This window comes from Monodon monoceros, unplaced genomic scaffold (assembly GCF_005190385.1).
Source record: "Monodon monoceros isolate NGI ecotype Baffin Bay Population unplaced genomic scaffold, NGI_Narwhal_1 Super_Scaffold_7, whole genome shotgun sequence".
Taxonomy (NCBI): Eukaryota; Metazoa; Chordata; class Mammalia; order Artiodactyla; family Monodontidae; genus Monodon; species Monodon monoceros.
This window is the reverse complement of record NW_021703784.1, coordinates 47,397,645-47,424,296: the sequence shown is the minus strand read 5'-3', so window position 1 is coordinate 47,424,296 and position 26,652 is coordinate 47,397,645. Positions and strand designations below refer to the sequence as shown.

General features: G+C 39.0%; 1 protein-coding gene across 4 annotated transcripts in view; it reads right to left on the bottom strand.

Moving 5' to 3' along the window:
- The window catches only part of DLG2 (discs large MAGUK scaffold protein 2), a 2,046,181-nt gene that overhangs the window by 283,432 nt on the left and 1,736,097 nt on the right, over nucleotides 1-26,652 (bottom strand). The window lies entirely within an intron of this gene.

Genomic DNA, 26,652 nt, shown 5'->3' with positions numbered 1-26,652 from the left:
CGGCCACAATCTCTTTGTTAGACAACTGTAGCAGCTTACTAACTGCTCTACCTATCTCTAGTGTTCCCCCAAATCTCTGTTCACGTAAAACGCACTGTAGTCTTTTAACACCTTTGGAATATTCCTCATTGTCTTATAAGAACAAAGGATAAGCTTCTTAACATGGGTATAAGGCCCTTCAAGGTTTAGCCAATTTTTTCCAATTCAGGCTTAGGCTGCATACATTCTGTTTGTTGATCTCTCAAATCTTCACCCTTCTTCGCTCTGCGTTGTGCCTGGAAGCTGATAAACATGGACCACACATGGCTTCTGCTTAGGTTTGGCAAGTGGAAAACACTAACAGGAAATCAGAGGGAGGGAAGACAGTGAGAGTGGGCATTTATTCTGCTGGGTTTCTCACTTCAGGGTGCCAGTTCTATCAGGTGAACCTTTCTCTGTGGGTTCAGGTAACTGCTTCCCCAAGAGTTCAGGTAACTCTTGTCCCTTCTAGACTAGTAAGGGTAACAGTTCCCTGCAGTTAATAGTCCTGGAGTCTCTCTTAGGTTTTAATATATCTTGTCTACTCCTTTGTAAGTCATCCCTGTGTTAAACTCTCTTCAAATGATTCACTTTGAGTCTACCAGATATTTCCTGCCAGGACCCCAAGTGATATTTGGCCAATCCTCAGCTTACACCTGAGATTATAATTATATTGAATAGTGGTAGTCTCTGGAACAGATGTGCCCTGCTCACTCTTTTCTGAGGCTTTATACATGTTGTGCTATCTGTCTAAATTGCATTCCCTCTCCCCACGTTCCTGTTGCTCCCAACGTCAAACTTCAGGTTTCAACTTCAATTACTGACTGCTCCCAGACCCCTTCCAGTTGAATGCAAATGACTGTGCTAAAGGTCTCTTAGCCCCCTGTGCTGCCTCCTATTGAACCATCCCTAACAATGCATTGATGTGTGATCCCTACTGGACATGGCCTTTGAAGTCCAGGGGCTATGTTTCATTCATCCTTGTAAACTTACCACCTAGCGCAGAGTTTAGGATATGGTAGCTGCTCAACAATCTTGTTTCAATAAAATTACTTTTATTTGCATGTGGAGATTTTTTCCTTTGGCTTGAAACTTTTCTTGGAATCCACCAGGGAGTTATTGTAACTACATGTGCTGGGCACTGAGCAAGTACCAAAATCCTGTGAAAAGGATACTACTTTAATCTTTGAGAAGTTCACAGTCCACAGTCTAACTCACAGACTATTTAAGGGCTCAAGTAAGATCAGATATAAGTAAAACTGTATTTTAAATAAGAGACAGATGCAAATATGAGTTCTTATTCTGAGGAAGATGGACTCCTTTATCTTAAGTATAAGATTTCCCTGGCAAATCAAATGTTTGATCCTTTATTCCTGCCCATTACCAAAAATCTGTTAGCTATTGCTGACTCAAAAAGCAATTTTAAGATGTTCTTAATAAGCCTCTGGTCCTTGAGGGTAGTTGTCTGACAATACCCAGCAGAACAGGGAAGACCATGCTGCAGTTGGGTCATACTACTCAAATTTCAATAGCTTTCCAGCAAAATTATGGAGGATGTGGTAACCCAGTTACATTACCTAACATTTTGTTCAGAAGATTTCATTGACTATACATGCTAGACTGTGCCATAAGTTCAGGAGTTCAGTAGTACTTTTCATGATAATGATGATGGTGAACTTAAGTACAGAGATTAAGTATTGTCACGGGGCAGCTTCTTAGAGACTTTGAAAATCTGGGTCAGGGCTGTGATATGGTTTAGAACAAGTAGGTTTTATTTTTTTCTCTTCCCATACATCAAGGCTTTTGAGAAGCAAACTTCCTGTCTAATCCTGAAGGCAAAGCCCCCTATAAAGGGCTTCCAATAATACCCTCTTACTAGTTTGGGACATCAGTTCTCCTTCATGGTATGGTTACATACTGATATGTCACCATTGGTAGTGAGATGTACCAAAAGTAACATTTTAGTAATTTACTTAAACAACTGAAATTTGGATCTGATTTTTAAATTAGTGTGAATTAAGATTGTTTCTGTAGTAACTTCATTCTTTCAATTACTTGCATTCAAATTGCTTCCTTGATTAGGAATGCACAGAGTAAAGTTATCATGAGTATTTAGAGAGGCCCACAGAATCACAATCCATCTCACTTATGCCAAAGTCCAGGGTCTGTCAAGTGACTGTCCACTGTGTGAGTTGCAGGGAAAATGTGAATGATCACCATTATTTTATCAACTGAAAAATGCAAATTTTTTCACATTTTAACGTCTCTGAATAAGGGATGCATCTTAGAGTCAATGGTGTCTTGTTGTAATAGTGGGGTTTTTTCTTTTCTTTTTTAATGGAGCAAAAAATAACACGACATCTTACATTAGTTGCATTTTGGATTCAAGGTTAATTACTCCAGGACCCACATCCCACTCCTTGCTTTGAAATTTCTCTCTGGACAGGCTCATCGGTCCCTCCAGTACCACCCTCAGAGTTATACTCTCCCTCTCTCTCTAGTTCTTTCATATTAACAACTCATTTAAAAAATATTGAGTGTCTATTTTGTGCCAGAACTCAAATTCTTGTAAAGTATTTCCATTTATGAAACAGGCATTGCATCTAGTCTGGGGATTCAGAACAGGAGGTAAAAGCCAACTTGGCCAAGGGTCTGTTTTGGTGAATTCCTAACTGTAGAGGTGTTGTTTAGGAATGAGAGGCCATTTCTAAATGAATAGGAGAGTGCCTCACACGAGTTTATCCAAAATCCTAGTAACACTGTCACATGGCCAGAAGCATATACAGGCCCTGGCTACCAGACAGAGCTGGGAAAATCAGAGTGGGGGTCATGGTGGTGGGGGGGATGGTTGGGGGAGCCCTTTGTGGCCTTACCACCCCCAGCTCCTGGACCTAGAGAGTGCTGATGTGTAACAGATGTTCAATATATGGTTGTGGCATCAATGACCACATCTGGGTAGGCAAAATCAGATTAGAGCAATTTGAATGAGTGGTGCTAAGAGAAACGGAAATCACAAATGCCAGTGGCCCTAGAAGAGTGGGTAGGGCAGGTAGAAGCCTAATGTCATGGACTTTGCTTTGATCTGGATGTTAGATGGGGGTCACTCTATCTCTCTATCAATACTTAGGACTTATGATCTTCAAGGCACTATTCTAAGAGCTTTCCAAATACGAACTCATTTCATCTTCATAATAATATTATAAAATATCTACTATTATTAACTCCATTTTACTAATGAGGACACTGATGCACCAAGAGGTTAAGGACCTTTTGCCCAAAGGTCTTATAGACAAAAAGTGACAGATTTAGGACTGGAACACAGGAAGTCTGGCTCCAGAATCTCTGCTTTGACCCCTTCACTACAATGCCTCTTTATTCACCCAGCAGGTGTTCTCTAAATATTTTAGCCACTATAATCATAGCTCCTTTGAGGCCAGATGTCTGCAGTCTGTCCCAGCCTCAGGAAGAGAAAAAGTCAGTTCTCAGGCTGCAGAAGTTAGGCCAGTAAGCCTGCCCTGTAGGTGATGGCAGATAGGAAAGCACACATCCTGGATTTGACTTGGAGATGATCCAGGTTTCTGGGAAGACCATTCAAAACTTTACCCCAAACTGCATGTTCCATTATAGTATTAAAATGACATTTCCCTCTCCTGTTGTCCCTTTTCTAGGCTGGAAAGAACTAATATTGGGGAAAATGTGTTGACTTCCTTTGTTCCTTTCTTTTGGTCTCTGGTGTTGTAAAAATGTAGCCTAAAGAAAGCCCTGGGGGGCTTCCCTGGTGGCGCAGTGGTTGAGAGTCCGCTTGCCGATGCAGGGGACACGGGTTTGTGCCCCGGTCCGGGAAGATCCCACATGCAGCAGAGCGGCTGGGCCCGTGAGCCATGGCTGCTGAGCCTGCGCGTCCGGAGCCTGTGCTCCGCAACGGGAGAGGCCACAACAGTGAGAGGCCCGCGTACCGCAAAAAAAAAGAAAAAAAAGAAAGCTCTAGGGAAATTTTCATAGTTATGTGTCAACCTATTTCTTTTATCAGTGTTTAAGACAATTTTAAACCGTCTCCATTTTCTCTCAAACTTCTGGGATTGAAATTAAACATCTTAACAGGACACAGAATCAACAGCAAATTCTTTTAAATTACTGTCAGAGGAATTAATTGAAACACTTAGAGGTAGCAGATTTGCTTTGTTAATTCTCCTGATAGCTTAGTTTCTGTCTTGAAAAGGTGATTTCTCTTTTTAAATTCCATACTATTACTACATTACATTGATTTAAAGTGCTGGGTCCTGCATTGTTATTTTATATCCAGAGAGGAAAAAGTCCTTGAATTTGGGCTTGGCTTTGAACAGAAATCACAAAACTGTCTGTGCACAGGAGCCTGAATCTGGGCCCTGGTATCTGCCACTACCAACATGCCTTCAGTTCTAACAGAGAGGTTAGAAGAAGTTTCCCAAATATAGGATTAGCATCCATTACGTAGACAGATACCTCAGGCAAATATGGTAGTCAAATAGACCTCGCTTTTTCAGCCTTTGAGAGTGGGAAGTCTTTGTTCCCAGTGTCTAGCAAAGGGCTGGGACGAAGGAGGCATAATACATGTATTACTGTAGGAAGGCGTTGCCTGATCCTAACATGGAAAGCAAAGGCATCAGAATCACGACTCAAATACATACAATGAAGCGACTGGGTATGCTCGCCTGGGCTGTAGACGTGGATAATAAAAGAAAAGCAGGCCCACGTGTAATCCTAAGCGTACTGGCAACGTATAATGTCCACTTTACTTCCTTGACATTGTGCTTTGCTGGGCAACTTGCATGTTGGTAAATGCTATTATCATATTTTCTTCTTGTAAACAATGTGGGTAAGATTAATTTGGGGGTATTTCACTGAATGCTTTCTTTCACAATGTTAAGAGATCAGACTATTTGAGACTGGTATTTCTTCTTTGTGCTCCCTGGCAATGCCGGATTCTACTGTGTTCCTCCTTCTTACCAGTTTGGAAAATGAGGAAAAATGAGACTGCGTGCCTGTCTTTAATTCTGTTACCAACAGTTGAGGGAAAACATATGTGCCTTGTATTTTGCCAAGGCTATCTTTTGTAAATAAACTGTGATCGTTAATTCTGGGGAGTGTTTCTGATTCATTACTAACAATGATTTTGCATATTATTATCTCTTAGAATCTTAATTTATATATATATATAAAATATACATATATATTTAAATTTTTTACTCAATTCTCTCATCTTTTATTTCTCAACATTCTTCTTAGTAAATACAATTATAGTTCAACATATCATAAATAATTTTATCGAATACCTACTTTGCACTTAACAGTATTTTAGTTGCTGAAGATAAACTAATAAATAAAGCAGTCTAAATTCTTGCTCTCACAGAGCTTACTTTCAAATAGAAGGAAGACCGTAAGCAAATAAAGAAGATAATTATATGTAGTGATAAGTGCTATGGAGAAATTGAAACAGGATATCATCTTAGTATGAATAGGTAGCATGCTATGATGGTCAAGGACACTGGAGCCCCACCACTACCCTGCTGTGTGATCTTGGACAAGTTATTTAGGCTTTCTGTGCCTTAGTTTCTTCATCTCTAAAATGGGGACAACCATAGCCTCTATCTCAGGGGCTTGATTTAAGGGTTACATGGTTATGTACGGAAAGCACTCAGAACAGTCTCTGGCATTATAGGCACTTCGCAGTATTGGCTTTCATTATCTTAGCAGTTACTGAGCACTTTCTTCGAGCCAGGAGTTCTAATTATGACTTGCTCATCAAAATAACCTTATGGGGCTTCCCTGGTGGCGCAGTGGTTGAGGGTCCGCCAGCCGATGCAGGGGATACGGGTTCGTGCCCCGGTCCGGGAAGATCCCACATGCCGCAGAGCGGCTGGGCCCGTGAGCCATGGCCGCTGAGCCTGCGCATCCGGAGCTGTGCTCCGCAACGGGAGAGGCCACAACAGTGAGAGGCCCGCGTACCGCAAAAAAAAAAAATAATAATAACCTTATGAAGAAGGTGTTATCAACACTTTTTCACAGATGAGAGAGTTGAGTTAGAGAGGCTCAATAATTTTCCCAAGTTCACGCAGCTAGAAAGTAGCAGTAGTGTCTTTGACTTCTGTTCTGTCCTCAAACATTTCTGTCTCTCTTCATAGAAGTTTTGTTTTTTTTCCAAATATTTACTTTCTAGCAGCTCAGTAATTAAACCCATTATATCTCTAATTTCATGTTTGTGGCTAGAAAGATAATACATATTTTCTGACCATAAAATTCATCCTGCTTGTCATCCTTCTCAGGTTTTTTCTTTTCTGATTCTGATAATTTTTTCTCCCTTTTATACGTCTTTGTTTTGCTGCTGCCTAAAGTTCAGCTGTTCATTATCGTAGCAATATATTTATATACATTTGATGTCATTTTATTCAAATAGAATTCATTAATTATCAACAAAATGTTGTCCCTTAGAAGTTAGATATAGTTTCCTATGGCATTTGTACTTTTTAGATTAAATGCTTTAGGGTAGAGAGCTTTAGAAAGTATTTCCATTTGTAATGCCCCAGATTTTATCCACTTAGTTGAAATTCAATATTGCTACTATTTTTCTTTTCATGACCTTTCAGATGTCTTTTTTCTTTTCCTAATCACAGTGCCATTTAAACCAAATGATATGCAGAAATCCTCACTTCAGTGGTAATCTGCTGTCTTTTTATATCCAGTTCTAAACCATAATCACTACTCTCTTCCTTCAATTGCTCAGATGCTTGGTGTGTATTTTATTAAGCAACATCTTGCCAGATTTAAGAAAAGTGCTCTCTTAGAGCAAAAGGGAGTTCTAAAGCCCCAGGGCTCAGCAGTACAATGTAGCTTTGCAGATTTTAAGACCATGCATACAACATGTTTATTGAGGCTTTGGAGAGAAGTGCTATCAAATCTATGAACCTGTCCTATACTAGTTATGTGACCATGGACCTTTTCTCCTTTCTAAAGAAGTGAGGAATAGGTGAGGACACAAAGTGTGGTAGTTGAAATCTGACTGTTGGCCCCTCTTGGAAACATGGTGTTCCAAATGGACTCCTGAATCAGGGAGACCACTGTTGGAATTTTGCTTCTGCCACTTAATTATGTAAATTCTCTGGGATTTTATTCCCTCATATGAAAAACAGAGATAAGAATGTAACAGTGTTTGTGAAGATTAAATGGCATAACATGTAAATATTGAGACGCACTAGCCATAATGATAACAATTATCATTATTAGTTGTTACCTACTCTCTCCTCGTTCATTTGTGATTTTTTTGAGTTCTTGAACCGGGTTCACTTCTTAATATGTGGACAATTCATGGTCGTATAAAGCAGAAACTCACAACCATTTAATTTTATCATTATCTTTAGAGCCAGTATCAGCTTCTCCACATGGTCCAACCCATTTTCAAGATGCTTAGGCTTAAAAAAATCACCAGCACTCAAATCTTCATTGGTTGATTGATTGAGTCATTCATTAAACATTTACTGACTACCTACTGTGGTATCTCTCTTTCCCCATGAAGCTCATAGTCTGTAGAGAGACTGGACAGTTCTTTGTATGAACTGCAAGACTGAGAGAGAAATGCAACAATACAAGAAAGTGAGGTAGCATGTAGGAAGCAGAGTTACTCTACTGGGGGTGGAGTGAAAGCCAGGAAGACTTCCTGGAGGAGATGATTTCTAGCTTGTTTTTCAAAAGAAAAAGAATTTGTCAAGTGGACAAAGGAAGAAGGGAATTCTGGTCAGAGAGACTAATAGCTGCTAAGTCACAGAAGATGAAAGCATATAAGGCTCAATAAGTGCATTTAAATTTTATTCGAAAGACCAACTCTCATTTTATAAAATAAATAGATTATATTTTATATTCAGATATTATATTTGCATCTTCTTTATAGCTTGTTCTACAGTCTCAAGCTCTCTGTAAATTTTTTTGAGGGGTTTATAATTAGGAAAGGCAAAGATAGAATTGCAATGAGGAAACACAAATTGTGAGAGAAATTTAACAGCTCAGGGTTAAAACCTTATGATAATGTATACATAATATTTCAATATCATCAACAACCACACAATGATCAAATAAAAGATCAGCAAGAAAATCCACTTTCTTTGCTTCCAATAAGACAATTAAATATGCATAAATCTCGTAGAATGAGGGGAAAATGTGTTCCTAACTGTGATTTTCCTCAGCAGTTTTCTTTCTTTTTTTTAAAAAAAATATTTATTTATTTATTTAGGCTGCATTGGGTCTTCGTTGCTGCGTGTGGGCTTTCTTTAGTTGCGGCGAGCGGGGCTACTCTTCGTTGCGATGCGCGGGCTTCTCATTGCAGTGGCTTCTCTTGTTGTGAAGCACGGGCTCTAGGTGAATGGGCTTCAGTAGTTGTGGCACGTGTGCTCAGTAGTTATGGCTTGCAGGCTCTAGAGCGCAGGCTCAGTAGTTGTGGTGCACGGACTTAGTTGCTCAGTGGCATGTGGGATCTCCCCGGACCAGCGCTCGAACCCGTGTCCCCTGCATTGGCAGGCGGATTCTTAACCACTGTGCCACCAGGGAAGCCCCTCCTCAGCAGTTTTCTCAGCATGTCCTCCCTGCTACCCTCTTCCCAACCCCAACAATCTTCACATCTTCATTTCTTTGGACTGTGTCAGCTGTGTTTTGATGATTGTGTAGACACTCTACTTTCATTATTTCTCACTAATAGTTACCCAAAGCAACTATTCATCTGCAATTTTATGGGTCATTGTGTTTCTTTAAAAAAATAGGCTTTGTGTTTTTGCTGCTCATTGCTAAACCACCATAGCTAAGAGTTATCACTAAAACTCTAACATTCCTCCTTTTGCTTCCTGGAAAAGTCTCCCACAATGAATGATACCTATTTTTAGGAAATTTAAATATCTGAAAGACAATGAAAATATTAAAAATTTGGATAAGATAGGGTGTGATTATATTACAAAGAAGTTAATCACTTATAAAGACTCTTTTGTGTGACCTTAAACAAAGAGGAGTTTATATATTCACTATCCCATAATAAAGATTATTAAATATCTTTATATGAAGATATCTATTATATGAAACTAGGTAACTCTTGCACATATTTCCAAGGGAATGGATTGGCTTTAACCCTGATTTAAGATCCCTTTAGTCTCCAGTGACCTCTTTAGGGGATATTAAGTGTTCCAAATTTGTCTAGAAAAAAAACCATACTACTTAATGAAGAACAATTGCATGAAGGATTCTTTTAGAAATTGTGATCCCTTGGCAATTTACACAGTATATTGGATATTATGACAGTCACATTGAAAGAAAATATAATACTAATTATTTCTGATTTGAGAAAAATATCTTAATATATGAGGAGCATATGTAAATGGTAACCCAACTAAGAAACAACAATTTTTTATTCCTTAATTCTCCAGGCTAGTAAGCATTCTCCTATTAAACATTTTTTTTCCCCTCTAAAACACTGCACATAAAACTCACTGATATTCCTCTATGGTCTTAGTTTCAGTTTTCACTTAAATAAGTTACTCATTTATTACATGGCTGCCTATAAGGGCAAAAGGAAATGAGGTTGATGGAGATGAAGTAGAAATGAGACTTCTCAGTATACAAGTTTTAATATTATTTTGATTTTTGAAAGCATGTAATTATACTATCATTAAAAAATAAGGTTAAAATGATATACCATTCATCATCAAACATTCACCCACTAAAAATACATAAATATGTTTTCTCAGAATATATTTATTTAGCAAATTTATGGAAAGCCTGATCATTCTACATTGATTCAGCTATCCTTATGTCAATAAAAGAATTATAAAATAGTATAATGCTAAAGAACATTTGAAGAACAGTATGAAGCACAAGAAATAGAATCAGAGGATCTGGGGGCAAGTTCAGTTCACAGCACTTACTAGCATGACCTTGGGCAAGTCACATAACTTCACTAAGCTTCACTTTCCTTATCTATGAATTAGATTGATGATAATATCACCTGTCTATTTACCTCTTGGAGTTGTTTTGTACGTCACGTGAAAAACTGCAAAGTCTTATACTTGTGATAGTTAACATTTTATATTTTATTTAATGTGTCTAAGACTTACAGAAATGTACAAAGCCACTATTTGGTTCACTGGGATAAAAGTCTGTTTGGTTTGCTTAATTTTTTGTTTTCACACACCAAACAATGAAAGTAAAACCAAGAGTGTCTTTGTTTTTGGCAGCCTGGTCAGCAGCGATGCCACAATCAATCTGGGGACCACATAACGTACTCTCATAGATCAACTATTTTTTTTCAGCAAGGAAAATCAATGTTTTGGAGCTCTCGTTAACTAACATGACTCTTAACTGGCTTTTCAACAGGGATGAATTTGCTCTGACACTTATGGTTCAACAGAAACTGCGAGGCATGAACATTTGTTTGGCTGATTCATTCATTCTACAAATATTTAGTGACCTCCCACTGTGTGCCAGGCACTGTTCTAGGCCTTGAGGACACAGCAGTGATTAAAATACTCAAAACTTGATGCTTTCATGGAGTTTACATTCTGGTGGAAAAATAACTGAGCCTTCAGCTTTTTTTTTTATCCTAACCACACACACACACCTTAATTTGAACGGCTTTTCTTGCCTTCTGCTAAAACAGCTTAAAACTGTTTTTTGGTGGCATAATCCTTCATGTGTCCAAGACCAAACATGAACGACAAATAAAGTCGGCTCTGGCTGGAGTGGGAGTGAGGCCAGGACCCAGGCTGTGTCCACCCATACTCCCGGACTTTTGCTCCTGCAATTCCTTCAGTGGACTCTAGGAGTCTTCAGAGAGCAGTTTGACACTCCCACACAGGGTTATTTCCACATCAATTCTATTACCTGAAGAAATCCCTCAAAAGCCTGTCTCCACAGTCTTCCAAGTTCTTTTCGCTCTCTGGGTCTACATCTCTCTCTCTCCACATAATAATCACATTATAGGCTTTCTAGTCTTTCTGATAATTGCCATAATAATGAGAGTTATCACTTATTGGAGATGTGCTATTTGTCAGGAACTGTGCTTAGCATTTTACATGCATTGGTTCTCTTTATTCTCTAAATCATCCTATGTCATGGGTGTGAATCCCCATTTTACAGATAAAGAATGATATTCTGAGAGGTGAAGTAATTTGTTCCAGATCACACAGCAGCTAATGGTAGAGTTGGAATTTGAACCATATCTATTTCACAGTAGAAACTCTTAACCATTAACGCTTCCCATATTTTGGGAGCCTCTGGCCCTCTCAGGGATAATTCTAAGAATCGTGCCAAGCTCTGATTAAAGCAGAGGGGTGCAGTGTCTACTATAACAAGCCTGTTGTTGAGGGCTATGATCTTAGCTATCATTTATGATGGCCTTCTACATTCCAGACATTCTATATCCACTTCCTCCATTTCTTCCAGCAAATTTGGAAGGTGAATATGATCATCCCTTTGTAATAGGTGAAGAATTTCAGGTTCAGAGAGGTTGTCAATCACGTAAGGCCTCACAGGTAGTACGTGATGAGCCCTCTGCCTGCCTTTATGCCAGTTTGGGGCCACAGCTATTCTCAGAGCTGAACCACAGGCCCCAAACTCCAATATCCTGAAAACAACAACAACAAATTAAAAAAGAGAACCCATTTTTTTTCAGCCTGGATCTGCTCTCTGGCCCAGGGTCTACTCCAAGCCAGTCCTGCCTGTCTCTGTTCTCAGTCACGTCTAGTTCTAGACTCCACAATCCCACCTGCCTCTGGCCCTCCCTAACCAGAACATTCCCATCTCTGTTTCCCCATCCGGCTCATTTTTGTCCCCTCTCTTCCTCTCTCCTTTCTCTCTCTGGGTATTTGGCATCTTTCCTTCTTCGGATTCTCCATATCCTTTACATCCCTTCCCATTTTTCTCTCCAACCCTCTTATCACCATGTGAATCTGGTTCCTTTTCCTCTCTTCTATGAGAAGCAGTCTAGTGCAGTGGTTGTGCTGGTTGTTCTGGAGTCTTTCAGACTAAGACTGAGTTCTGGTTTTACTCTACTCGTTAGTTGTCTGACCTTGGGAGAACCACTTATGTTTTCTGAGTCTCAGTTTCCTCAGTTGTAAATGAGCAAATGGGCAAAGCAATAGAAACTATGTCATAGGTTCTTGAGAAGTGTAAATAAGTTAACATATTTAGAATTGTTAAAGTATTTAGAAGCTTTCAGAGTGTCATCATGCACACAGTGAGTGCTCCATATAGGCTAGTCTTAATTATTCTTTCTTGCAATCATCTCCCTTTCTCTCTCTCTTCCATTTTTTCTCATCAATAGTTCCTTATGCTTTAGTTAAAATTAAAAAGTGAACAGAGAGTTTCTGTAAAATAGATACATTAATTCATTGGCATTATTCATTTATTTTTTCATTTGGTCCACATTTATTAAATGCCTACTATGACCTAGGCACTGTGCTAGGGACCAGGGATACAACAGTGAATAAAATATGCTTTTCCTTGAGGGGTATATTTGTTTTGTAACTAGTCAAAATTCTTTGCCATACTTTAATAAAACGGATGAATTTATGCATTTTAATAAGCCCACATGTATGTCAATTGGTTTTGTCACCTACTTTCCCCCCTGAGTCTGTCTACTTCTATTCTGCCACTACACTGATCCCACCCCCTTGATGAATGCTTTTCAGCCAGTCCTTCCCTAGCCCCTTTGGAGCTCTCTAGCCTGTTTCTATTCAGCAGCCAGATCCATCTTTTTTTTTTTTTTTTGCGGTACGCGGGCCTCTCACCGCTGTGGCCTCTCCCATTGCCGAGCACAGGCTCCGGACGCGCAGGCTCAGCGGCCACGGCTCACGGGCCTAGGCGCTCCGCGGCACGTGGGATCTTCCAGGACCGGGGCACGAACCCGTGTCCCCTGCATCGGCAGGCGGACTCTCAACCACTGTGCCATCAGGGAAGCCCCAGATCCATCTTTTTGAAAAGCAAATCTGATTCTGCCAGCCTACAGCCTGAAACCTTTCAAAACTGTTGCTTTCAGGAGAAAGAACCAAATACTTAACACAGTCCTGGGTGATCTGCCTCTGCTTCCCGCTTCCAACATCCTAGGCGCAGTGTTTCTCCCACCTTTTCCTGTTTGCTTTCAGTCCTTCCATATCACCATCCTCTCTCCTCCAGAGGTGACTTTGCACACCTTTCCCTCCTCTTCCTTACAACTCCTTTCTCTGCTCTGTCTTGACAAATTAATGCCTACTCACCCTTCAGAGTAAAGAAAATATTATTTGGGGGGATGTCTTCTTAACCCTCTGTCGAGTTTTTTGTTTGTTTGGGTTTGATCTGGTTTAGTGTACTCTAAGGGTATACTTGAGTTTCTAGACTCTAAGAGTCTAGATCCAAGTTTCTTTTTCTAGAGTTCTCACCTTAGCTTGTATAGTGTGATTTTACTTGCCTGACTGTAGGTACATTAGGGAAATGTCCATATCTCTTTTGCTCATCTTTCTAGCTCTAATGTCGAGGGCACTGCGTCACTCATCAGAAGCATTTAATAAACATTAGCTGAATAAAAATTGAATGAATGAATTTTTGTTCTGTTATTCCTTTTTTTTTTTTTGCGGTACATGGGCCTCTTACTGTTGTGGCCTCTCCCGTTGCAGAGCACAGGCTCCGGACGCGCAGGCTCAGCGGCCATGGCTCACGGGCCCAGCCGCTCCGCGGCATGTGGAATCTTCCCGGACCGGGGCACGAACCGGCGTCCCTGCATCGGCAGGCAGACTCTCAACCACTGCGCCACCAGGGAAGCCCATATTCCTTTTTTTTTTTGTTTAGTATAATTTGTTTTTTTAATTCTAAAATACATTAATAATTAATATTGATAGAAGACTGATAGACTATGCAATTATTTATTTTACAAGGAGATTCTGTACGTCAGGGAAGCATCTTGAAGTACAATTACATTATGATTGTGAATTGTTACTTACATGGAAAGAGAACACAAAATCCACTTTATATATACATTTATATAAACACCTGAAAAGACTTGACTCCCAAAGTATCTTGTTTCAGAAGAACATGAATGAGATGAAAGATGAACTAGATTCCTTGGTGGCACATAGAAAGCAGACAAGTAGCTCGGGAAATCAAATCCTGTTTCAAGCTTGGCACATTAAGGGAAAGGAAGGCGGTGAAAGGGGGTTGAAAAATGTCATCTGAAGCCACAGAGGATGCTGGCATAAGCCAAATAATTTCCAAACCAACAAGATAGAAAGGTTAGAAGAAGTTAACCCTTAATGTGTGGCCACCTTATATACAAACTTCTAACAAATTTGTAGAATTGTCACTTATTTTCCCTCGGTCATATTAAATGTTAATGGTCTTGAAGGAGATGTGGGCCCAGTGTATCTCCACAGTCATAAAGCACTTGACATTTACTGAGAAATCCAAATACCTCCCTATTCCCCATATGGAGGGAAGACACTACCTTTTAAGGTCACTTTAGCTTTGCTTTAACCTGATTGTTCTGGTTGTTCAGCAAACCGTACATGGGCATGAAAGGAGGAAAAGAGAAAAATCTTCTGAAAGATCACGTACAGAACAACAGGGACTGCAGAGGAAATCAGAAGAAATATATAAAATAGCCACAATTTTCTGAACATTAAAGAGAAAAAGCCACATTCATCAGTTAAGTAGAAACTATTTTTTCCCTTCCATTTAGAATGTATAGGAATTAGAGGGAAATAGTAAGGCTGTATGGTTTTTTTTTTTTTTGGCTGTATGGTTTTCAATAAAAATTCAAAGAAAGCGACTGAATCTTCGGTTTTAGGAAATCATATTAATATATATTATACATACAGAAAGGAGTGGGGCCTGAGTGAATGCCCAGGCACCAGCTGCACTGGCTACAGTGAAAGAGGAGGGGTGAGTGAAGTGGAAGCTCCCAGAGAGGGTCAGCAGAAGATCAGTGTTGGGAGTTAAGGCAAAGAGCACGGCAGGAGAAGGCAAACGGTACTGAGGAAAAGAGGAGCAGTGGGTCATGACCTTGCCCCTCCTAACTGCTTCTCCAAAGATCTTTTTCCATCTAGCGCTCCACATCCACAGGACGTTGCTGTGACTCTGGCTGGAAGTGGGGGGGCTGACAGCACACAAGTGCTCCCACAGAGTTGCTGCAACTCTGCTTTATGCGGGAGAATACATCTCTTGGTTAGAATGACTTAGAGTACATTTGGTACAACGAAAGTACAATAGCCTATACAAGTTAAGCCATGAGTCAGTTTTCTGCCAAGTTAGCCTCAGTGTAAAGGCCTTTTTTTGGTTTTCTTTTTATATATAGAAAATATATATGCTGTCTCATTTTCCCAACTTGGAATCTGGTTGCAGCTCAGATTGTTGAACAGATAGGAAAAACATATGTTCCCAACATTTCTTCAAGATTTCTTTCTTTTATTTTTACAAATAAACGTCAGAATGACTTGTGCCAAAAGGAAGAACATGTCAGATCCTGAGCTTCTCTTGGGCTGGACTGCCTGAAGAGGACCGTGCTGCTGTGTTACCAGAGGTATAGTGCAATGCTTTCAGCTGACATGCCAGTGTGGTATGAAAGCTTCCCCTGGAGGTGGGGGCCCCTTTTTTCCAGAAGGTTGGGGGCCTCCAGAAGGTTTCCCCCATCACCAACTGGATGTGATGGTTAGAATTTAACGCCTACACAGGTGGGTCTCACAACAGGACAGGGCAGGTAAGGCTAATGGTGCAAACTGTGCCTCAGCACAGGCAGTCATCTTGGGTGAGGGTGAGGTACAGCCCATAAAACTTGGAACCTGCAAGTCACTCAGAACATTGGTGGCTGGTGAGGGAAGAGCCCTCAGGTATGCTGCAATATTAAAAGGTTCAAAAGCACTGACAAAAAGTGTTCAGTTTTGCCTAAGGCAGCACATGAGAATCCATTCCAGTGAAATGCTACATTCCTAGAAGTGCTGTTCACCCCAGAACTATATCCCAGAGGACTCAATTCTGGCTGCGCTGAGAAGTGCTGAAGTTCCCTCCATGTCGCTCTGGAGACGGAAGCAGCGAAGCAGCCCTGTCTTAGGGGGTTGTTTAGATCCTCTCTCAAACTTCAGCATCATGGACGGCGGTAATGTGTAAAATGTTTGCTCTCCTCATGAACTTCCATCTCTGAGCATTTAAATTCATTTAACTCTTTTCTGATGGCGGCCTTGTCAGCAGGGGTCAGTTTGGCCCAAGGTTTGTCAGCTTGCTGGTCATAATCATGAGCCTCTGTTACCCCCACGTATTCATTAAACCTCAGAATCTTCCTGGCAAGTAGTTCAGCCACAGTTGGCCTTTGACTGAGCTTTCTCGTGAGCTGACGTTTAATCTCTCGTTTTTCTGTTTGATGATCAGCTTCATTTTTAGGTTGTAGTATGTTTCATTGTTCTAGTTCTTCTGGTGTTGGTCTTTGACTCAGTTGTAGTTCTGGAGTCCAGAAATCCAAAATCAAGGTGTTAGAAAGGTTGGTTCCTTCTGAAGTTTCAGAGGGAAAATTTGTTCCATGCCCCTCTCCTAGATTCTGGTGGTTGCCCCCGGTCCTTGGCATTCTTTGGCTTGTAGATACATCACTCCAGTCTCTGCCTTAGTCACATAGTGTTCTCTCTGTGTGTGTCTGTGTCTAAATTTCCCTCCTCTTATCTGTTCTGTTACTCCTTAATTTTTGTAATGCATCAGTGGCTCTTTACTAAGAAAGCAAATTATCCTTGGCAGTGGGAACATGAATATGAGGAAACGGAAAGAGGGAATAAGAGTAGACTATCTTGAACCAAAGTACAATTTGGATACTTTTGCTTTTTATAGACTTAGTCAAAGAGTCTACCAGGAATCGTATTATAAAGCACATTAAAGATGTATACTTTATATTTCCTAGGCTTGGTTTTTCCATCCTGAAATTGCTACTACTTGTGATTCTGAGAATTTAAGATATTGTCCTATTTCAGTTTTCTGTGCACTTGATTTCTTGAAATTGATTTTTTCATATTGCTTTCTTTCAGCCTCAATAAATCTACTTGTAAGCTTGGTAATTACAATTTAATTTATTAAATGGATAAGATTTAGGTTACAGTGGGTCTATAAACAAAGAGACGATGTACAGTAAGTTGTTAATCTTGAAAGCCCCCACAAGCAATAAGTGCTTCCACTTGAATTACATTTAAAACTATTATTGCAGGGTTCAAATCCTATTAAACACAGAAAGAGAAAATTTCCACAGATATAGAGCTTTCCCCTTCCCACAAGTGGGTGAAAGCAGAATTTCCATGTTTTAAAATGTGTGGAATAAAAAGAGAACATTTAGAAATTACCTGCTTGTGATTATTATTGTTTGATGACAAGCTTTAATTAGAAGACACAGTAAACTAAATTTCACAGAATGTCAGCTGGAAAGAGCCTTAAAAATAATCTCTCTAGGGACTTCCCTGGTGGCTCAGTGGTTAAGAATCCGCTTGCCAGTGCAGAGGACACGGATTCAATCCCTGGTCCGGGAAGATCCCACATGCCGCAGAGCAACTGAACCTGTGTAGCAACTGAGCCTGTGCGCCACAACTACTGAGCCTGCGCACCTAGAGCCTGTGCTCTGCAAAGAGAAGCCACCGCACTGAGAAGCCCGCACGCCACAACGAAGAGTAGCCCCCGCTCACCACAACTAGAGAAAGCCCTCACGCAGCAACGAAGACCCAACACAGCCAAAAATAAATAAACAAACAAACAAATAAATAAATCTCTCTAACCATCTTAATTAACAAACAAGGGAATCAATGTTCAGAAAAGTGATGTGGCTTAAAACACGGTCAATAAAGCATTCGCTGCAGAGTCAGGGAAAGGAGATGTATTTTTACATTTGAGGATTGGCTTAAATAGGGGGATAAGCAAACAGATGCAGGGATAAACTAGATGGGAACCCAGAATATGGTGTTAAGTTAGTAGGTATTTTAAATCTGTCTTGGTTTATATTCTTCTTTTTGTCTCTGTAGAGACAGTTATCTAACATCCTGAAATTTCGTATCAAATGGGAGGGTTATCTAACAAGGATTTGTGTTCACTTTGCGATCCTTGTATACTCAAGAATAGAACTAAGACTCTTTATTTCCATGTATTTGATCTGGATGTTGCTAAAGACAAGTAAGGATCCAAGAAATGTTCTTGGTTACCAAAATATCTCTAGCACGAGGTTTTACTTAGCCTCTTTCAGTACTAAGGAGTGAATGCTTTATGTTACTGGATACCAAGATATCCCCCAAATAATATAAACTTAATATATAGATGAAATACACAAAGATCAATATATTTAATTATGGAATGAGAGTTGCTATGGAGATGGGAAGAGGGATGATACAGTGGGAGGAGGCATGACTTATAATTACCTTTGTAAATATTTTTAATCCCTTTGATATGAGCTTGGGATGTTGTATTCCCAGGATAGATAATGAGGTCAAGAGAGTTTTCTAAGAGTCAGGAAATGGTACCTCCCTTTGTAGTCATTACATTTTTCTAGGTCCAAAATGGGGTGTGGGCACGGAGAGAGGGATGCAGCATCATTCATCATTAAAGTATCTGGAAGGAAGCTCTCAATGAATCTGTACACTCTATTTGCAGGAATCATCCTTTTGGTCATATTTTATAGTGCTATGTGTTAGATGGAGGCTGAGGAGAAAACAAAAGCAACTGGGAGAAGGCTAGGAAAAGGAAGCACTGAGGAGACATCCTGGGAGATTTCTAGTTGCAGGAGGAGGCAGTATCTGCTGGTGGAGGTGTATGTATGTGAGAGAGAGAGTTGTAGAGAAAGACATGGCTAAGCAGTACAAATTCTAGAGTCATATGAAGTTTTATTTGTTCCCTTCCTAATATTTTGGTAAAAATTAGAATATACCAACTAGATTAATTAAAACAGATCTAATGCAACATATTTGGAGAAATCTGATATGTGGCAATATAGACATCACTGAGGATGAACTGATTGATGATGGATGGACGAGTGGATGGATGGGTGAATAAAGGGTTCTACAGGAAGAATTTAGGATGAGGAAGAGGAAAATCATAATATATTTGAACTGTTTATTGAACTATCAATATATCCAGATTGGTAGGTTGTTAAAATTAACAATAATTGTTCATACTTTTAGAGCTCTCATATATATCATTTAACTCTGACACATGAACAACAGCAATTAACAACAGTAAGCTAGAAAGGAAAGTGAAGTTTTGTACATGAGAAAGCCCTGAGATGCCATGAGAATTTCTTTTTAACTCCTTAATGTCCTTTTGATCAGAACAATATTATTGGATGATTCCTTGGGCTATTTAAGCCATCTGCTCTCATGAGCTATTATAGCAAATTAAAAGGATTAAGAAATTTATTAGCTGCTCAACTTTAGTAGCTATGACAACTTTTAAGATATTGCACTGCTTTCCTATCTAGAGGCTGACTGAGCTTCAGCTCCCCCACCTGTGAAATGAAGAAGCTGGACAAGATGGTATTAAAAGGATTCCTCCAACTCTTAATTTCTATTTCTCAATGATTCTGGTTAAACCACACAGAATGCATCAAGTTAACTAGATTGTTCATTCACTTCTTCTTAAATCATGCAAAAAAATGCAAAGAAAAAGGATGTTATGTTAGTGACAAAACTTTCAAGTAATGGAATTTATGCTTCTATACCACCTGAGGTCAAGGGTCATGTTTTTTATCTAGAATTTAATAACTGAAGGGTTATTCTGATAATACCTTACCCATTCTAACCTTTCCTTTTTGTAGGTAAGAAAACTGAGACTCATAAAGATGAATAACTACCACAAGGTCACACAGTTAGAGTTAGAGTTGGCATTAAAATACTGGTCTCGTCGAAGTCCAGAGTCCTGCCCAGTACTTTCCACTCCAGTGCTCATCTTAAATGTTTCCTGATGATGCTGATGCAATTTCCGATCAAGACCCACAGCTGGACTTTATGAATCTTGCCTGGGCATTTAAGATGCAGTTATTTGTACTGAGAAAATATTTCAACATGCCACAGCTGCTCATTCGTATGCATAAATCTATGCAGACATTGATTTAAATAAAGAAATATAGCTTGCATTGCAAGTAGGTTTCTTGGATGTTGTAAATACTCTCCTTTCCGAGAACTTTCAGAAGGTGTCAATATTCTTCCAAGGTTAAGTTGCATATTAATTTCAAGCTTTCATTGTATCTTTTACTCTATAGAGAAATGCACCTTGGTCTCCAGCTCTGGTTTCAGCTCGAAAACTTAATTCAGAGTGGTTACTCTGAAGATCAGAGTTTCACTTCACGCTAAAAAGAATATATACTCTTTCCCCCCTGAATTAGCTACACAATTTAAAAGAAGTAAAAAAGATTATTTAAATTAATTTCTGCTTTAAAATATAGTAAGTTACTCAAATAAAATTTATAGTGATGGCTGAATGACTTTTTTTTGATTCACAGAGCCATCCATTAGGATGGGGTTCAATCTTACTTCATCCCAACTCACTGCTTCTTTTTTTTACATCTTTATGGGAGTATAATTGCTTTACAAGGGTGTGTTAGTTTCTGCTTTATAACAAAGTGAATCAGTTATACATATGTTCCCATATCTCTTCCCTCTTGCGTCTCCCTCCCTCGCACCCTCCCTATCCCACCCCTCTAGGCAGTCACAAAGCACCGAGCTGATCTCCCTGTGCTATGCGACTACTTCCCACTAGCTATCTATTTTACGTTTGGTAGTGTATATATGTCCATGCCACTCTCTCGCTTTGTCACAGCTTACCCTTCCCCCTCCCCATATCCTCAAGTCCATTCTCTAGTAGGTCTGTGTCTTTATTCCTGTCTTACCCCTAGGTTCTTCATGACATTTCTTTTTCTTAACTTCCATATATATGTGTTAGCATACGGTATTTGTCTTTCTCTTTCTGACTTACTTCACTCTGTGTGACAGACTCTAGTTTCTTTAACTCACTTGCAGGAGAGGCCATAATGAAAGAGAATGAAGCCTGAATAGGTTCACTGTGTCACTAGCTGAGGAGTTCTAGCAAGATTTATGAATTAGCTTGATAATCTGTATTTAGAGGGGAGGGATAGGTAAAGTAGAGGTGAATGACACGTGAACTTCTTAGACCCCCTGCAGCTTGATCTGTTCCTAGTAAAACCACTGAGTTATGACTAACCATTGAGTGACACATGTCAGAAATCAAACCTTGTGATATAGCCTCATGTGACTTTGCCCAGTACTCCAGGTAGAGGGAGTCCCACCCAATAGTGTCAAATGGCAATTTTTGCAGGGTCCCTAAGTATTCTAGAGCAGTGCTTCTCAAACTTTAATGTATGTACAAATAACCTGTGGATCTCGATAAAATGCAGATTCTGATTTAGTTAGCCTGGGTTGGGGTTCAAGATTGTGCCTTTCTAACAAGTTCTCAGTTGCTATCTATGCTGCTGGTTCACCGACCACCCTCGGCAGACCAAGACTCTAGAGTAAGTCATCTCTTCCCCCAGTTTCCTACATGGCTCATTCCATCACTTCTTTTAAGTCTCTGCTGAAATACCACCTTATTAGCAAGACCTTCCCTACCCACCGTATATTTCTCTGTCACTATCACCTTTATTCTTCTTCCTATTTATTTATACTACTTATCACCATTTGACAAATTTTATATTTATTTGAGAGGGGCTCTTTGGTTTGCTGTTTTATCATTTTCCTAGAATGTTGACTGAGGCATAGTAAATGTTCAGCAAAAAAACTATTAATTGAATGAACATGGCCACTCTGCCACAGTTCCATTCCATAAACCAGACCACACTTATGAGTCTCCAGGCAACAATCAACTCTGTCCTTTGGGATTTTCCTTTAGGAACTCAAGTATTCTTTTAAAGAATAAAAGGTGGAGGAAATCAGGCCCCTCCACGGTCTACTCAGGTCCCTGCTTGCTGATGGGGACCAACATCGACTTTCTCCTTCCTACTTGCAGGCCCTTCTGAAGCCCTTGCAATGTCCCCAGCAGTGCCCTGAGTAGCCAGATTAAAGGCCAGGGGATATTGGTGGCTTTCATGGGGACAGCTTGGCAATTAATTGTCTCCATTTTGTGCTCTATCCAACTTATACTGTTCACTTGATTCTCCTAGTGAATATCTGATGGTTTGTTATTTCAACCTCAGGCAGTAACCTCACACTAAATATAGGTGCTATTGTATTAGTGAGAAGACAACAAATGCTGTAAAGATTTGCCCCAATCTGACCCAGGGGAATGCTGTGTTAGACACTGTTTGACAAATGTATAATTAGGTTGTAATCAATGCCTTTTTTATTCATCAAAGATGTTAAAGTTGAGTTACAGATCTTTAAAAAATGAAATGTGAGACCTTTAATAGTCTTTTCTTTGTTCTATATTACAGAGCAAGAGCTGTAGATTTTCTGCAATGCAGGAGAAAGGGAGTTTACCTACTAGGGTTGCTAAAGGTTTTGTAACAACAACAGCAAAAATGGCACCACCTAAAAAGAGCATCAACACCAAATGTCCAATATAGGGATTCATTTACCATTTCTGCATCTAATATCAAAACGCCAGGGCACTCATTTAATATTCACTCAGCAAATATTTCTTAAACATCTACTATTAATATTTGCCAACACACTAAAAATATTATATTGTACTTCTAAAACAAGGGGAGACACATTTGATATCTCTTTAATAAAGCATAGTCAAGTTCATATTGAGCACATTAACATGGGAGATAAAATGAGTGGTAGAAGGGTCCTTGCCCTTTAGAAGTTTACCTAAGTGGAGGAATGTGCAAATCACGACAAGGGACACACCAGGTGTCTGAATATAGGTCTAGGGAGCTCAGAGAAAGAATCAATCAACATTGAATCAGCAGATTAAAGATGACTTTGTAGTGGAATTGGCATCTGAGGGCCTTCAAGATGAGCAGGAATACTACTAGTGGAAAGGGAGAGAAGGGAATTCCAGGCAGAGGAACCCACATAAGCAAAGGCCCAGAAACATGGCAGCTCAGGACGAAGGGCAGGGGCAGGGAGCAGTCCTGTGAAGCACAGCCATAGTGAAAAAGGATGATGCTGGTGGGTGGTGGTAGCAGGAAGGAGCATGGAGTTTGGCTGGGACCATACTGTGAAAAGCAAGGAGTTTGTGTACAGGGATCTTGGGGTGATATCTTCTAGAATGGTAATTCTGAAAGCAATGAGGAAGATGACTGGGAGGGGTAAGGAAATGGGTATATATATGTGTGTGTGTGTGTGTGTAGCAGAGGTGGGCGGGCATTATGTTTCCTTTTTTCCAAGTAATGTTGGAGTAATTTCACTAATTGAATATAGGTAATTGAAATTTTTACAAGAATTAATTTCTCATATTGCTTAAGTAGAATTTATTCTGAAGTATCAGGTACATGATCCTTTTCTTAAAAAAAGAAAGAAAATAACATTATTATTTTCTTTCTATTATTAATGTAATACATGTTAACTTCAAAGTAAGCATGTGACGCACATTGGATAAAAAATGACGGTAAAAATGAATCACAATCACACCAGGAGAAAAAAACATTTGTTTGTATGTGACTCTAAATTTGGCTTCAATTCTGCCACCTAGAACTAGGCATTGAATAAGACTGATGATGGATAGGGTAATTCAGACAACTGGGGCCAAGTTCATTTTAGGCAGAAGTGAGTATAACAACTTTGGCCTTACCCTGTGCAGTGAAACTTGCCAAGGGAGACACTTATTGTTATATTATGATAATTATAAATTATTTATCATTATTTCAAAAAATGTGCTAAGTACTATGAAAAATACAGTTGGAAACGGTTTTGTATTTTGCAATATACACTTATTTACCACTTATTTTCTGCTTTGAAGCAAAAATGAAAAAGTGCAAGTAGTAAAAATGAATCCCTTCAACATTCAATTACTGTCAAGTGGAAAATCAAGTACTGAAGAATGGTAAACTTTTCTTCATTAGTTCAACAACTTTTTAAGAAATACCAGTTATATGTACAACACTGAAGATAAATTTATCAGTGAACAAAACATAGGTTTTGGTGTCTGCTCGCTTGAAACTCACGATCTTACGTAGCTTATCAAGATGTTCTTTCTCCCTGCTCTCTGGAATAGAATTCTCACCCATTTTTCAAAGTCTGGTTGCATTTTCCCATTTCCATGAAGTACTCTTGTACTGTTCTGCCTCCCGCAGGTTTATTCCTTCTCTGACATTCCATAATTCTTAGAGATGGTGCCATTATCATACAATTTTGGTTATATGTCATCAGGAATTGATCTCTATTAAATGTATCTAAGTCTCTTTTCCTGAAGGAGATAAAAAATTCCTTAAAGACAAAGACCTGGGATAGGGGTAAAAGTGGAATTTTCTGAATATCTAGTAATATTGAGCAAGGCATCTAGAATATTCCTGATAAAAGTATTTGAATGTAAGTGAAAAACATTTTTGCAGAAAGCCTGGTTCTTGACCGTGTTACAAGAGATGTCAGTAAAATTTGTCTTAGCATGGATACCTCACAATACTGGTGCAAATTAAGGGGACTTGGTGAGAATTTCCTAATGGAATCTTATGGTATACTCTTCTTTTAACTTGTTATTTTAAAGGCAAATTGATCATTATTTCTTAAATATGTCATATAATTTACATGTCCCTAAATGACCTAAACAACAATCCAATCAGTTTTCCATTTCAAACAATAGTTAAATTAAGCTATATTAAGCTAAATTAAGTTAAATTAGGAATAGTTAAATTCTTCTCCCTTTGCAAAGGGAGAAGAATGATTGCTTGATGTTGCATTACCACATTTCCAACTGATTTAAAGCCATGACAAATTAGAATGCAGTTAGGCTATTAAAATGGGGAAGTCATTCCGTGAGTCTGATTTGTACTTTGGCATTTTGAAATACTAAGCTTGTTGTTGTTATTTGCAGGTATCTTTAGAAGCACTTTAAACATCAATTTATTTGATTTATAAGACATGCTTTGAACAGGCATCTTGATAAAGTACAGCATAGTATCCAAAGTGAGTATATTGCTTAAAGGAAACAAAGCTGTAAGGAAGCTTAAGATGAAGATTTATGCTGATAGAACTAGGACATGCTTGTCCTTTATTGTAACTTTTAAAGCTTGTAATCATTCTGTTCAAGGTTATTTGAATGACTGTCTTCACTATCAAGAGCTTCTAATTGGTATAACTATGGTTCTGACCATATTATCAGTCTCCAGAATTGTTTGAGATGAAAGTTTTCAGAAATGGGAAAACAGTCAGCGATATTTATGCCTTGCATCAGATTATGGTGTAGGGCATAGAGTTTGAGACCCAAAGATAACAGCTATCAATAAAATGGAAGAATCCCATGAACAAGTTCTTACTCTATATGAAGTAGAATTTGTTCATCAAATTGTGTTAACCCAGATCTTTTTCATTTTCTGTTTTACAATGGGTACTTTGGAGCTGTTTATTCCTATTAGAAGACATATCTACTAATTTTTAAGAAATAGAAAGACTTGTCAAAACTGTCTGGGAAGAGCATGGTTCCTTGGTGCTGTCATCGTCCATCTTTGACAAACACAAATCCCCTCTTCCCAGATGGCTCTCTGGCCATATCTGGGCTAGGTCAATAGAAGAAAGCAATTAATACTTTTTTTTTTTGGTATAACTTAATTGCAAATTCTAATTCTAAAGTCAGGCAAAGTGAAAGTGACATACCAAAACACATAATGGCAGAATGTTTTCTTTATTCTCTCGTAAAACATGTGGTTGGCCACCGTTAATGGTAAAACCTAAGATGTCACAGGAAAGACACAAACCTCAATTTTCCAAACATCAATAGACCAAATGTTGCTAAGAAAGAATCATTTGAAAAGGCCAAAGAAGCTCTTTATGCATGTGGATGCACAAAGGCTCTTCCTTGAAGGTCCCTTGTACTTTCATATTCATCTGTTAAATTCTCCTCTCTGCTAGCCATGCAGACCAAAAACAATGAACTACATTTCCTGAAGACAGAACCATATTCTTCTTTTTTTTTTTTGTAAAGTCTAGTCCACAGTGATATACATAACTACATTTCTTTAACAAAAGAGCAATTTATATATATAAATTTGCTAAGAACTCAATTCCACAGTAGGTAACATCCCAGTTGTCTCACTGATCCTCATTCTGATCACAGAAACAGATGTTGAAACCAATCAAAAAGCAGGTTTGGCTAATCTAATTTAGAATATCTCATCAAATCTCAATTGGCTAATTCAACTTATGACATCTCACCAAGTCTCAGGGTTTACAGTGATGTATTCCAAACAAGGGATAGTGTGGCAGAAGAGGCAAAAATAAAATAAAATAAAAATTCCACATCAAGGACATCCAAAAACCACTTTAGTGTTAATAAGAGTAAGTCAATGCCATAAGGAGAGACTATGGTCTACTGATCACGGTCTATTTCTGTAGATGAGATCTCTCCCCCTTGCTTCCTAAATCTTAATTGCTTTTATAGTATCCATTGCTGAGCAAAGGTGTATACCAGACAAGAATATAAATGAAATCAAGCTGATGCTACTTGTTATTTGTTTAAATTCATATTTTCAAACAGGCC